The following is a 13372-nucleotide window of genomic DNA, read 5'->3' on the forward strand; positions in this document are numbered from 1 at the left end:
ACTCAGAGCAGATCTGAGTGCTGCCATTGAGATTCTTGACATAGCTATAGAATGCTTTGTGGTTGTCTTTAGAGTCAGTGGCAATTTTGTTTTCGTAACTAGCTTTGGAGGATTTTATGAGGGAGCTCAGCTTCTTACTGAGGTTGACCGGGGAATTCCTCCGGTCATGGGATTTTATTCTTTTTTGCAACAGTTTCTTTCTTCTGTTGTAGAGTTTGTTTATGGCAGTGGACCACCAGATTGGCTTCCTTTTTTTGGAGGATATCATCTTGGTTCTATTAGGGATAGCATGATCCATGCACTCGTGTAAGTGCTTATAAAGTGCATTTGTGTAGGATTCAGCAGTCGTACCTCTATTGTCTGTCTGCATGGGTGTCATGAAGTTTGCCACTTCTGTCTTAAGAAGTGTGAAGTTGGCTTTGGAGAAGTTTTTTACAGTGGTTTCCCTAATTGGGGGTGGGAGAGGGATGTGGATGTCTAGGGTGATTAGCTTGTGGTCAGATCTGTCCAACGAGGAACTGACCTCTGGTGTGGAACACCGGTTGTCCATGTTGGTAATGACCAGATCTAGGATATTGCTGCCCCTGGATGGGGGTGTGAATAAGTTGATCCAAGGCGTTGGAATTTATGAATTCCAGAAACCGTTGAGCAAAGGAGCTAGTACATGAGTAGTTTTCCCAGTTAATGGTGGGGTAGTTGAAATCGCCCATTATTAGAGTGTTGGGTTGTACCTTAATACTTTTCAGTGTATCAAGAAATGAGGAGTGGGAATCCTGGGGCATGGTGGGGGGGTCTGTAGCAAGCTACAATTTGGATTGCGGTCTTGCCCAGAGTTAGTTGCACTTGGATAATCTCGGATGCATTATGCTGTGCAACTAGCCTGGAGGTGCGGATATCTTTAATGAATATGGACACACCTCCACCTTTAGTGCTTTGTTCCGGGTTAGGTGGCCGAAAGGTGTGGTATGAATTATAGCCTGGTAATGCAGGGGTGCTCTCTGGAGCTTTGAACCACGTCTCAGTCACTGCACAGATGCCGATGTTCTCCATTTTAAGGAGTGCCTCGAGTGAGTGCATTTTGAGGTTTAGACTTCTAGCATTGAGAAGCATTACCCTCAGATTTTGCTTGCTTGTACCAGTTACGGTGGTGAATTTGTCATTTGAACCTTGCCTAAAAAAGGCACTATAGGGGTGGCAAGAGCTTTAGCCAGAATCTGGAATCCCAAGGGCGACAGGTGCAGGCCATCTCTGGCAAAGCAGCGTGGTCTGTCGATCATGTCATCCCAGGCAGACAAATAATGATCCCCTTAGAATGACACCAGAAGCTTAGCCAATTGTTGAAGTCAGTCATTTTGTCCTTGTACTGTGGTATCATTCTGGGTGATGCCAGGATGCTACTCAGGGCTAGTATCATACCTGCCTGGGCTACAAGATCGGAGAGCTCCTCCATGTCTCTTTTCATGTAGTCCAGGGAGGTACATCTCAGGTCATTCACACCAATATGGACAATGACAGTGTCATATTTGTACTTATTATGGAGTGATCTGAGTGCGTGCATTATGTGGCGGATCCTGGCACCTGACAGGCAGCTGACAGTAACTTTCTCTTTGTTTAGCCTGGTATGTGGAACATCAGTGTGCCTGACTATAGAGTCACCTATGACTAGAGTGTTGGGTATGTTGTTATGCCTTATGGGCTGTGGTTGAGTGACACACTGAGTTTGTGGGCTATGTGTCATTTGGGTTGTGTTGCGGGGTGGAGTTTGCTTGCATTTCTGCTTTGGGGATCCCTGATGCTTGGGCAGGTTTTTATTGAGAGCCTCCACGAATGTAGGTGCGTGTTTTGTGTTTCTATGTGTGTGTGTTTTGGCGGTGTAGGATTTGAGGGGACTATGTGATGAGTGCGGTGTGATGCAAGTGTTTACCTTCTCCTCCTGACTGTCTAGTCCAGTCTTGGGTGAAGAGAGCTTTGCTTCCAGTTTGGCTATATAAGTGCATCTCTCACAGGTTGTAGTGTTGGGAGGTAGGAGGACAGGGTTGTCTGTGTACATGAAGCAATTGCTGCATTGCCCCAAGATGCTCAGATTCATCTGGTAGGTGGGAGAAATCACCGGGAGATGACCCTTGGACATGCCTGGAAAGGTGCTTATTTATTAAGTACTAAAAACTGTTTTCCTCTAGACAAGTGAGGAAAGTTGAGCGCTGTAGTAATTTGCAGCTTATTTTGTGCTTACAACGAGTTCTGAACAAGTGCTGAGTTCAAAGAAACCGATTTGAGTGCTGAAATTAGAAAATTGGCTAGTTCTAAGAAACAAAATTAAGCTAGAAGGCTTCCCTCCAACACAGAAAGAATTGGGGGCTCAGAAGCCTACAAACAGTCTAGACCACTTACAGGAAAGGCAGAAAACAAGCTTAATTTTTTTTTTCTTTCCCAAATGCGCTCTGTACACAGTAGGAGTGCCTGAAATCAGAATATGATCTCACTGCAGTCAGTTGAGTGAGCAAATGAGATGGGCCCAGGAGGAGTATCCAAACACAAATTTACAAGAGGGGCGGGCAGTTTTAAAGCCACCAAACAGGGAGGGTGGGTGGGGAACTAACTGAAAAAACAGAGTCAAAACTTACAGTTCAGTTAATGTTCAATGCAACACAAATAAATAAATTTAAATGCTGTATTATTTGAAAAAAGTGCAGATAAAAGGTACTTAAATTCTCTTATACGTCCAGTTGAATACAGCTAGATCTTAGCCGTCCAAAGCAGAGGTTTTAAGCAGAAAATATTTCAAAATGTACCACTTAAATAGGCAGTGACAGGATATCAATGAATGAGACTACCTCCGCCTGCAATTACTAATAGGCAATAAAATTCTAGCACGCACTAACTGAAAAAAAACTTCCAGTTCAGTTAATATTCAATGCAACACAAATAAATCAATTTAAATGTTGTATTATTTGAAAAAAAGTGCAGATAAAAGGTACTTAAATTCTCTTATACGTCCAATTGAATACAGCTAGATCTTAGCCGGCCAAAGCTGAGGTTTTAAGCAGAAAATATTTCAAAATGTACCACTTAAATAGGCAGTGACAGGATATCAATGAATGAGACTACCCCCGCCTGCAATTACAAACAGGCAATAAAATTCTAACAAGCACTAACTGAAAAAACAGTGTCAAAACTTCCAGTTCAGTTAATATTCAATGCAACACAAATCAATTTAAATGATGTATTATTTGAAAAAAGTGCAAATAAAAGGTACTTAAATTCTCTTATACATCCAGTTGAATACAGCTAGATCTTAGCTGGCCAAAGCTGAGGTTTTAAGCAGTAAATAAACAGAATGGTGTGAGCAGGATTCGAACCTGCGAGGGGGATCCCCATTGGATTTCAAGTCCAACACCTTCACCTCTCGGCCATCACAGCACTTTCATCAGGAAATATTACTTACAAAGTACTGACTAGAAGTGAGGTGTACGCATGTAACATCTATGCATGATATAACATTTTTGACCCAAGGAATGCATTCTGGGATACTGAATGGCAAACTGATTTACCAAAATCATGTCAAGATGCTAGACCTCATGTGGTCAGACTCTGGAATTACATATAAAAATATTTAAAATCCTGTAAATAATCCCAGAGTGTTGTTAAAATGTAGGAAACATCAAGCCATGATGAAATAAATATGTTTTTTGAGTATGTGGGTGCGGTACTCCTTTAATGAATTACTTATTATGTTCCTGAGTTGACTGGAGTTATCTTTGCAGTTTCATTTGTATGGTATTGTTAATGCTTTACTTTGTTTTTATCATTTTTCTAATGCCTCCAAGTTGTCTACAGTTCTGTAGACCTTGCGATGTTTTGTTTGTTTGCCACGTTTTCCAGGCTTTGTCCAAAATTTTCATTTTTTGGTGGGTATTTTGTGTTAGGCAATTGGCAGGAGTTTCTTCTGCATGGTGCATTTACTGAATTTGGGATAGTGAGAATGGTTTGCTTAAAGTATATTACACAGTCTAGTTTGATAGGTTTGACAGAGACCCAATTTGAATTTTTAAGTAGGCTGTTAAAAATCTCTGTTGAAGTATTTCTTGTTCCATGGCCAGCTACATATTTCATTGAACAGAGATGGGATGAAGGTCACTTACGATATCTGGGAGAGTTCATTTTATGAGATGAAGTCAAGAACTACTTTAATATACTTTCTTTACCTGTTGTTTTATATGTTCTTGTGGATGACTACAAGATATATTAATTCATAAAAAGTTATCGTATATGCCTGCTGATACTATTATTGCCTTGGGTTAATGTCCCATTTAATGATGAAGTCCAACTGAATGATGAGGTCATGAATTTAGGTGTATGATAACCCTTCCAGGGTGTGGATAATTAAGTCCTCAGGGATGGGCAGAATATAAATAGCAGCTACATGCAGAAATTTACAGGTGTTTATTTTCAAGGTTGTTAGTAAAAAATCTGCTTTGGTGACCTCTGGTATTGAAGTTGAGCATGGTTTAAAATATAGGTGACTGGAAAATAAAGCAGCAGTTCCTCCTGCTCTTCCATTTAATCTATCAAAGTGCACAAGATTGTACTCATAGTCTACTTTTAGTTTTAGACATGTTTCTGTCATTGCTAATACATCTGGATGGCAAAAAAAATCCAGGAATGTATGCTAGGCAGTTTGTTACAAAACATTTCTAGCATTTAGATGAAAGATTTAAGTCCTGGAATTAAATTTGATTGACAACTAGTAGGAGCAGCTATGGGACATTGTGGGACACCTGACCCTGGGTACGATTCTGTGTGTCCAAAGTTAAGGAGTTCTATTGTGGGAATATTTGAATAGTTACATACACGGAGTAGCTTTAGTAGGAAGTATTGTACTTTTCTATTAGCGAATGATTTCTTTGCAAGTATATAGGTTTATAGTGGGTAACTATCTCATTGGCTTGTTTTCTGTGCAGTATGGTACAAGTTGAGATTAAAGGGTATGTTGCAGTAGTGGGCAGTGCTACATGGCTAGGTATGATAGGGTAATTAGAAGAGAGACATTTAGTATACTGACATGTATTTACATTTAGTATATATAGCTGATAAATATTTTTTTCTTTATGTTAAAACTTATCTATAGATATGGGTTTACAACACTTGTCAATTTGCACTTTAATCAACACAGTACCATGTGGATGTGTACTTGATTGCATGGATGTTTCAACATGCATGTGATGTCAAAAAGAGGCAGTATTGGTTGGGGAAGTTAAGTGTATGGGTGCATTTATGAGTTAAGGTTACAGTAAAGTATAAGGTAGGTGAAAGACTGCTTTATGTATGTGGGAGGTGCATGTTTGTGCAAGTGTTACTAGTTACAGTTAAGAGTAAGAGTTATGTAAGGAGTCAGATCTATCACAGTGCATGTGTGTTTGCATGTAGTGAGTGTCCAAGACTTGTCTTGTGCAGTGGTAGTGTTACAAAAAGTGCTTTTATAAGGTCAAGTAGTCAGTTAAGGCTACCACTAGCATGCTTTACTAAGGTGGACAGGGAAGCCTGCCCTCATGCCCACATTACTAATGCATGCTAACAATAAGTCGATACAGGAAAGTTGTGTAAAATCTTACCATAACCATAGATGTCTTTCTCTTCTATGTTGCAGTATTCTACATGAGGGTTTACCCTTCTTCCAGCCAGGTTTCCAAAGATTTTCTGTCCCTCTGGGTGTGTCGGACATATGATGTGGCAGCAGGAATGTGGGCCATAAAAGTGACGTCTGCACGCACCAGCCCTCAGAACCTAAAGAGGCCCCAGTCGAAGCCAGTCCTATAAGGGCATAGCCTGTCCAGTGTCACCCAGGAGATACATGTAGTCTGACAAGAGGGGAAGGAGGGAGGGAAGGAATACTGCAACATGGAAGAGCAGTACATATGTGGTTATGGTAAGATTTTACACAACTTTCCTATGTCCTTCTATTCCAGTGTTGCAGTATTCTACATGTGGTTGAGTGCCAATGTTCACTGAGTATTTGGAGGTGGCCTAGATGATGTTTCCAGGAATCCATGTAGGATAGCCCTGGCCAACCCTGCCCTAGCTCTGGAGATATGGTCCAGTTTTGTAGTGTTTGGTAAAGATGTGCACTGAGGACCAAGTAGCTGCCTCAAGTATGGTGTTAGTGTCTAACCCCTAAAAAAGGGCTCCAGAAGAGGCCATTGCCCTAGTGGAGTGGGCTTTGACATTTCCCTGCAAGGTCTTTCCATGGTGTAGGTAGCAGACGGAAATGGCCCTGGGAGACAAACAGTTGGTAAGATTTCCTAAAAGGTTTGGTTTTATGAAGATAAAACCTAAGTTGTCCGTGAACGTCTAGGGAATGAAGTACTCTCTCACTATTCCCCTGAGGATTAGGGAAGAAGGTAGGCAAGTGGATGGCCTGGTTCAAGGATAGGTCATTCACTACTTTGGGAGTGAATGACGGGTTAGTCCTGAGAGTCACCCTGTCCAGGAGGAAGACTAAAAATGGTGGTGTAGCAATAACAGCTTGCAATTCTGAGACCCTTCTGGCAGAGGTCAGAGCTGCCAACAAAACAGTCTTCCATGTGCAAAACTTTTATGGGAGCTTTGTCTGCTGGCTCAAAGGGGGCTAGAGTGAGTTTTTCTAATAAATAGTTAAGGTCCCAGGGGGGAGGAGATGGCTTCTTGGGTGGTCTCAAGTGCAGTACTCCTTTGAGAAACAGATTAGCGGAGAGTCTGGATGCAAGGGGAGGTTCCAGAGGAAGGCAGGCAGAGATGCAGACAAATGTGCTTTCACAGGTGAGTACGACAGCCCTGTCTGCATAACATCACGCAGGTAAGATAGGATGATAGGAATATCGCTTTCCATCGCGTCCAACTGTCTTTTGTGATACCAAACGGAAAACCTTTTCCATTTAGAGATAGGATTTCCTTGAGTTGGGTTTCCTGGCCTCCTGCAGGACAGTGAACACGTCCTCATTGTATAGGTGTCTGAATGGGGTCAGAATCCTATCAGCCACAGGGTGAGGTGCAAGGACTGCCACTGTGGGTGTATCCGAGTCCCATTGTTTTGTGTGAGGAGGTCCACTGAAGGGGGTAACTTGTGGTGATTGCCCTTGGACAGGTGAAGAGGAAGAGGGAACCAGTACGGTCTCGGCCAGTAGGGGTTACCAGCAAGATTTTGGGCGAGTCCTGCTGAATTTTCAGCAGGACCCTTTCTATCAGTGGGAAGGGGGAAATGCATACAGGAACTTCCCCTTCCAGGTCATCAAGAAGGCATCTGTTGGGGTCTGGTGTCCTGGTGCAGTAGCCAGGAAGCTGCCTGTTTATGGAGGGGGTGAACAGGTCTATCTCCGGAATACCCACTTGTGGACCATAGTCAGGAAAACATCTCTCTGCAGCATCCATTCGTGGTTGTTCGAAGTGGTTCTGCTTAGGTAAACTGCCTGGGAATTGTGCAGGGATGGGCGATCCCCTGTGAAGTAGCCAGCTCCCACACCTGCAGAGCTAGTCTGCATACGAGGTAGTACTTGGTCCCTCCCTGCTTGCTGAGATACCACAGGACTGTTGGTGTTGTCTGTGAATATCTTTAGAGGGTCCTGCTCTAGGTATGGCTGGAAGGCCTGTAGAGTCAGGAGAATGGCCCTCATTTCTCTCAGGTTTATGTGGTCTTGTCCGAGTCTATTTGTCCACAAACCTTGTACCTTCCTTTTCCCCAGAGTCGCTCCCCAGCCCAGGTCTGAGGCATCCGTGTACACAGTTGGGAGGGGACAGGGAACTGCAGCGGCAGACCTGGGTTTTGGACTACCTGAGCCACCCACCAGCTCAGTTTCTGATGCAACAGGGGAGCAATGGAATCCTGAAATCCAGCAGGTGGGAGTGTTGAGTCCACACCAACTGGAGGAACCACTGAAGTTTCCTCATGTGCATCTTTGCTAGAGGCAACATGGGAATATTAGCGGCCATGTAGCCTAGAAGTCTCAGAAATTGCCTTGCAGTCAGTTCTGTTGACTGTATAGCAGAAAGGTGGTTTTGAAGGGATACCACCTTTACCACTAGAAGAAAGGCCTTCATGAGGTCTGTCCTGATTCTGCAACCCAGGAAGACAATATCCTGTGTGAGGTTGAGGTGGGACTTTTGGAAATTGCTCAAGAACCCTAGAGACTACAAGATAACCAAAAGATCCGGGGGAGTAGCTTTGAAGAGTTTCCTCGTCTTTTGCCTAGACTAGGAGGTCATCTAGATAAGGGAATACCTGGATTTCCTTTTCCCTGCAGAAGGCGATGACCACAGCGAGGCATTTTGTAAATATCCTGGGTGCTGTAGTAAGCCCAAAGGGCAAGGCACAGAACTGAAAGTGAGATGGGCCTGCCAGGAAAGTACAGTTGTGTACACTTACCATAAATGTAGATGTTAGAGTGTATTCACTGTTGCAGTCATTACATTTGGGTAATCCTGCTGGCAGGTTGCCCTCAGTCGGCCTGAATTCCAAAGTCCTACGTCGGCTGCTGTCACCCCTTCCCTGACGTCAGGTTGTCAGGGGTATAAAAGATGCGGCAAACGTCATTTTCTTTAGTTTTTCTTGCCCCAGATGTCAGGTGCCCCCTAAAAGGGTAGCCAAAATTTATATATATATAAATACATGCACCAATATAAACTTTACCTTCATCTACAAGCAAATACACCACTTAGGTTGTATAAGTCAGAGAAGGAAAGATAAGTTCCATCAGAAGAAAGGGAAATGGCAGGTGGGTAACCTGGACTGCAACAGTGAATACACTCAAACATCTACATTTATGGTAAGTGTACACAACTGTACTATGTTCTTCGTGTTTCACTGTTGCAGTCATTACATTTGGGTAGAGTCCCAAAGCTATGGATGGGAGGCTGGAGCTAACCAGCATTAGGAGCGGCTATGAGGCCCTGCAGAACTGCAGTGGCAAAGCCTGCCCTGGATTTAGAGTAGAGTGGCAGATGACAGTGCTTTGTAAAGGTGGGCACTGACTTCAAAGTAGCAGCCTCTAAAATGTCCTTGGTTGGTACTCCCCTGAGAAAGGCTGCTGAAGTGGCTGCAGCTCTGGATGAATGAGGCCTAATGCACTTAGGCAATGGCTTGCCATGGTGTATGTAGCAAAAACGAATGCAGTGGCCTATCCACTTTGAAATAGTCTGCTTTGAGATAGCCTTTCCTTGTGATCCTGCAGCATATGCCACTAGTAATTGCTCTGTCTTTCTGGATACTTTGGTTCTATCCAAGTAGAATTTAAGATGTCTGTGTACGTCCAAAGAATGCAGAATCCTCTCCCCCCTTGTTCTGTGGATTTGGATAAAACGTTAGCAGACGAATAGTTTGGTTAAGAGCCACACTGGATACCACCTTAGGCGTAAATGTTGGGTCTGTCCTCAGAGAGACCCTGTCGGGATAAAAAATGATAAAAGGTTCCACAGTCATGAGTGCCTGTAGCTCTGAAACTCGTCTTGCAGAAGTTACTGCTAGGAGCAGAGCAGTTTTCCAAGATAAAAACTTTATATCAGCAGTAGCAGCTGGCTCAAAAAGAGGCAGGGTAAGTTTTTCCAAGACATAGTTGAGGTCCCATGCAGGCATTGGTGATCTCCTTGGAGGCCGTAAATTTTTGGCTCCTCTGAGGTACTGTTTTAATAAGGGATGAGAAAAGATTGGTGGCTCTGTATTGTAGTGAGATGAAATGGCAGAGGCATGAATTTTAATAGACAAAAAAGATAGGCCTTTGTCCAGCATCTCAGTTAAGTATTGCAAAATCTGAGGAATATTTGACACACCTGTATCAGTTCCTTGTGCCTGGTTCCAAGCACAGAATCTCTTCCATTTTCCAGCATAAGATTTTCTAGTACTAGGCCTTCTAGCCTCCAAAATTACATCCATTACAGCTTTACTAAGAGGTGTGTTTTGTATGCCTACATTATCCGCCATGCTGCCAGGTTTAAAGTCCTGAGTTGGCTGTGCAGGATCTGATTGTTTTGCTGGGACAGTAGATGAGGTATTTGAGGTAAGGTCCAAGCTGGGCATTGAGACAAGTTCTTTAGGATTGGAAACCAGTACTGGCGGGGCCAGTCTGGGGCAATCAGTATCATTTTTGGCTTGTCCTGTCTGACCTTTAGGAGTACCTTGGTGAGGAGAGGCAGTGGAGGAAAGGCATATACTGACAGGTTTTTCCAGCTGAAAGATAGGGCGTCCACTTTCCACGCTTGTCTGTGATAAGTCCTTGTGCAGAATCTTTTTAGTTGGTAGTTGTAAGGGGAGGCAAATAGATCTATGTCCGGGCATCCCCATTTCCTTGTTATCATGCTGAAGACTTGTGGATCCAGCTGCCAATCGTGGGGATCCATGAGGTTTCTGCTTAGTTCGTCTGCCAAAGTATTTTTCCTTCCTGGCAGGAATTCTGCCTGCAGATGTACCTGGTAAGTTAATGCTGTGTCCCACAAAGCCATGGCTAGTCTGCAAAGGAGGTAAGAATGTGTGCCCCCCCCTGCTTGTTTATATACCAAATGACCATGGTGTTGTCTGTCTTTATCAGGAGTTGTCCCGGATGAAGTAGGTCCTTGATGGCTGTCAGGGCATTCCGAACAGCTAGCATCTCTTTTTGGCTGATATGTAGATGCATTTGGTTTGAGGACCATGTGCCCTGAATGCATCTTCCTGCCATGTGGGCCCCCCCCAGGCATAATCTGATGCATCCATTGTTAGTGTCTGCCTGGCTGGGGGTAATGTGAATGGATGTCCCTTGTTTTGGTGACAAGCCTTTGCCCACCATCGAAACTACTGTTGTAGGCAGGGAATGAGAGTAAACATCATTTCCAGGTCATGGCAATGTTGAGTCCAAACACTTTTTAGGTACCATTGACGTTTCCTCATATGCAGTCTTGCATATGGAATTAGTAGGATGCAGGATGCCATGAAGCCCAAAGCCTGCAGAATTTTTCTTGCAGATAACTGGGCCTTTGTTGCCAACATTTTGAAATAGGTAGTCAGTTGCTTTGGTTTGTCTGGCGTGAGATAAGCCATCTGGACAGTTGTATTTAAGCTTGCACCCAGGAATATTATCTGAGAGGGTACGAGTTTTGATTTATTTTCATTGACTGTGTACCCTAGGCATGTTAGAAGTCTTTTCACAAATGCCAGATGCTGTAGAAGAATGTCCTTGTTCTCTGCTTGAATTAGATAGTCGTCCAAGTAAGGATATATTTGCATTCCTCTTTGTCTGCAGAATGCAATACTAGTGCCAGGCACTTTGTAAAGACCCTGGGTGCAGTAGATAAGCCAAAGGGCAGTGCAGAGAATTGGTAATGTATTGAGCCAGCCTTGAATCTGAGGTATCTTCTGCATAACTGTCTGATTGGGACATGCAGGTATGCTTCTTTTAGGTCTAGAGTCACCAGCCAAGCGTTCTTGCCCAGCATGGGCAGAAGCTGCTGCAAAGTCATCATCTTGAATTTTGGTATATCCAAGAATGTGTTCAGAATAGATAGGTCCAGTAGTGGTCTCCAGGCCTTGTCCTTTCTGGGTACCAAGAACAGTCTTGAGTAAAATCCTTGTCCCTGCTCTTGCTGTGGTACTTGTTGAATGGCCCCCATGTCCATGAGGGATAAGACTTGTTTTTGCGTCTCTGCCAATTGATTTTTTTGGCAGATCTGGCCAGCCGTTTGCCTTTGGCAGAGTATGGAAATGGAACTTATACCCTTGTGACACTATATTTAGAACCCACTTGTCCTGGGTTATAATATGCCAATTTTGAGAAAAAAGTGCTAATTTTCCCCCTAAGGGTGCTGCCAGGAGAGAAGTGCTTGCCGCAGGCAGGGGGAAGTCATTGGGACTGTTTTCTGTATGGTTGTGATTTGTCTTCTCCAACTTTGGAGGTAGAAGCACCCCACTGCTTTGACCTGTAGGAACCTTGCGCCTGGGATCTGCCTCTAGGGCGTCTGGATCTGCCCCTTTGAGGTCTGCCCAACACAGGAAAGGACCAATTCTTTGTAGGCCAGTGTCTATAAAACCTAGGTGGCTGTACTTGCAAAAAAATCTTTGGCAGTTTGCATAGATTTAGGTTTGTCCTCCATTTTCTTTAACACCTCCTCTGCCTTAACACCAAACAAAGTATCATGCTGTAAAGGTGCATCTAATAATTTAACTTTACATGATCAGGCAGATTTTGTTCCTTTAACCAAGCATGCCTCCTAATTACAGAACCCGCAACTGTGGCCCTGCAGGAGGCCTCCAAAGAATCAAAACCCCATTGCAAAGTATGCTTTCCAACTTGTTCAGCTGCATGCAATAAATCCTGCATTTCCTTGTTTTCTGCACATTCAGAGTTTAATAACATTTTCTGTTTAAGCAATGCCATGACATGTTGCTGATATTTGAGCATATGAAAATGACAGTTTAAGGCCCTTATAGCCAAGGTAGCAGATGTGTAAACCTTTTTTCCCCATCTATCTAGTGCTCTAGAATCTCTGTCAGAGGGGGTAGGTTTTTTTGCAGCGGAAGCCTTAACTCCTTTGGGACCCTGTGAAATAGTTTCTGGGTCTGCAGCAGAGTTTTTAAAGAGGAATTTATGAGAGTCAGGAACCCTGTAATATCTATCAGGCTTAACAGGTGCTGGAGGTAAGGAGTCAGGGGTAAGACTAGACTCTGAAAACACATCATCTACAATATCTAACACAGGTGGAATGGCTAGAGGGCCTGTGTTGAGGTAGTAAAAGGAAATCCCTAAGCCTCTTTTTAGATTCTGAAAAATCTTGGCTCTCCCAGTGGAAATGCTCCCTCATGGTATGCAAGGTTTCCCCAAAAGAATAGTCCTCTGGAGGAGAAGCTGAAGGTATAGATTCTTCAGCATCAGAATCCTCATAGGGGGCAAGAGAATATTCCTGATCAGAAGAGGAATCAGATGAAATAGAAACCTGATCTGAAGATTCATAGTCAGCCTCTTGTCAGCCTCTTGTCTAGGCCTCTTATCAGGAGGGGGATGGGAACCCCTGATCAAGGTAATTAAGTCTTCAGCCATTTTGAGCATCTGTTTTTTGGGCATAGAGGCCTATCCACGTGGCTCTTGAGTTTGTTTCTTTACTTTAGAAGGTGCTTTAGTCTTTGCCTTTGAAGCTGAGGTTGGTTTAATGTAAAGATGTTTAGGTCTGAATACACCCTCAGAAGCCGGTGCCTGCTCAGCAGCTCCAGACCCATCTGAAGGAATAGTATCTGAGGCTCCAATACAGTGGCATGGCCGACTCCACATGGTAGCAGCCTGCGACTCTAAAGTAGCGGGCATCAGGGGCTGTGAAAGCGCCTCACTGAGAACCGGCGCCTCGGTTGTCTCGCTCTCTCCTTTTCTTTGCGTTTTTTGTGAAC

General features: G+C 43.7%; 1 protein-coding gene and 1 non-coding gene across 3 annotated transcripts in view; both read right to left on the minus strand.

Annotated features, from left to right (window-relative positions):
• Positions 1 to 13372, minus strand: part of SAE1 (SUMO1 activating enzyme subunit 1) — an 803581-nt gene that overhangs the window by 442536 nt on the left and 347673 nt on the right. The gene's annotated exons all lie outside the window — the stretch shown is intronic.
• TRNAS-UGA lies at positions 3339 to 3420 on the minus strand. Its single transcript has one exon. It is a non-coding gene; the product is annotated as a tRNA-Ser (tRNA).

The sequence above is a fragment of the Protopterus annectens genome, chromosome 1.part0 (assembly GCF_019279795.1).
Source record: "Protopterus annectens isolate FY-2018-M chromosome 1.part0, PAN1.0, whole genome shotgun sequence".
In the NCBI taxonomy this organism is placed as follows: domain Eukaryota; kingdom Metazoa; phylum Chordata; order Ceratodontiformes; family Protopteridae; genus Protopterus; species Protopterus annectens.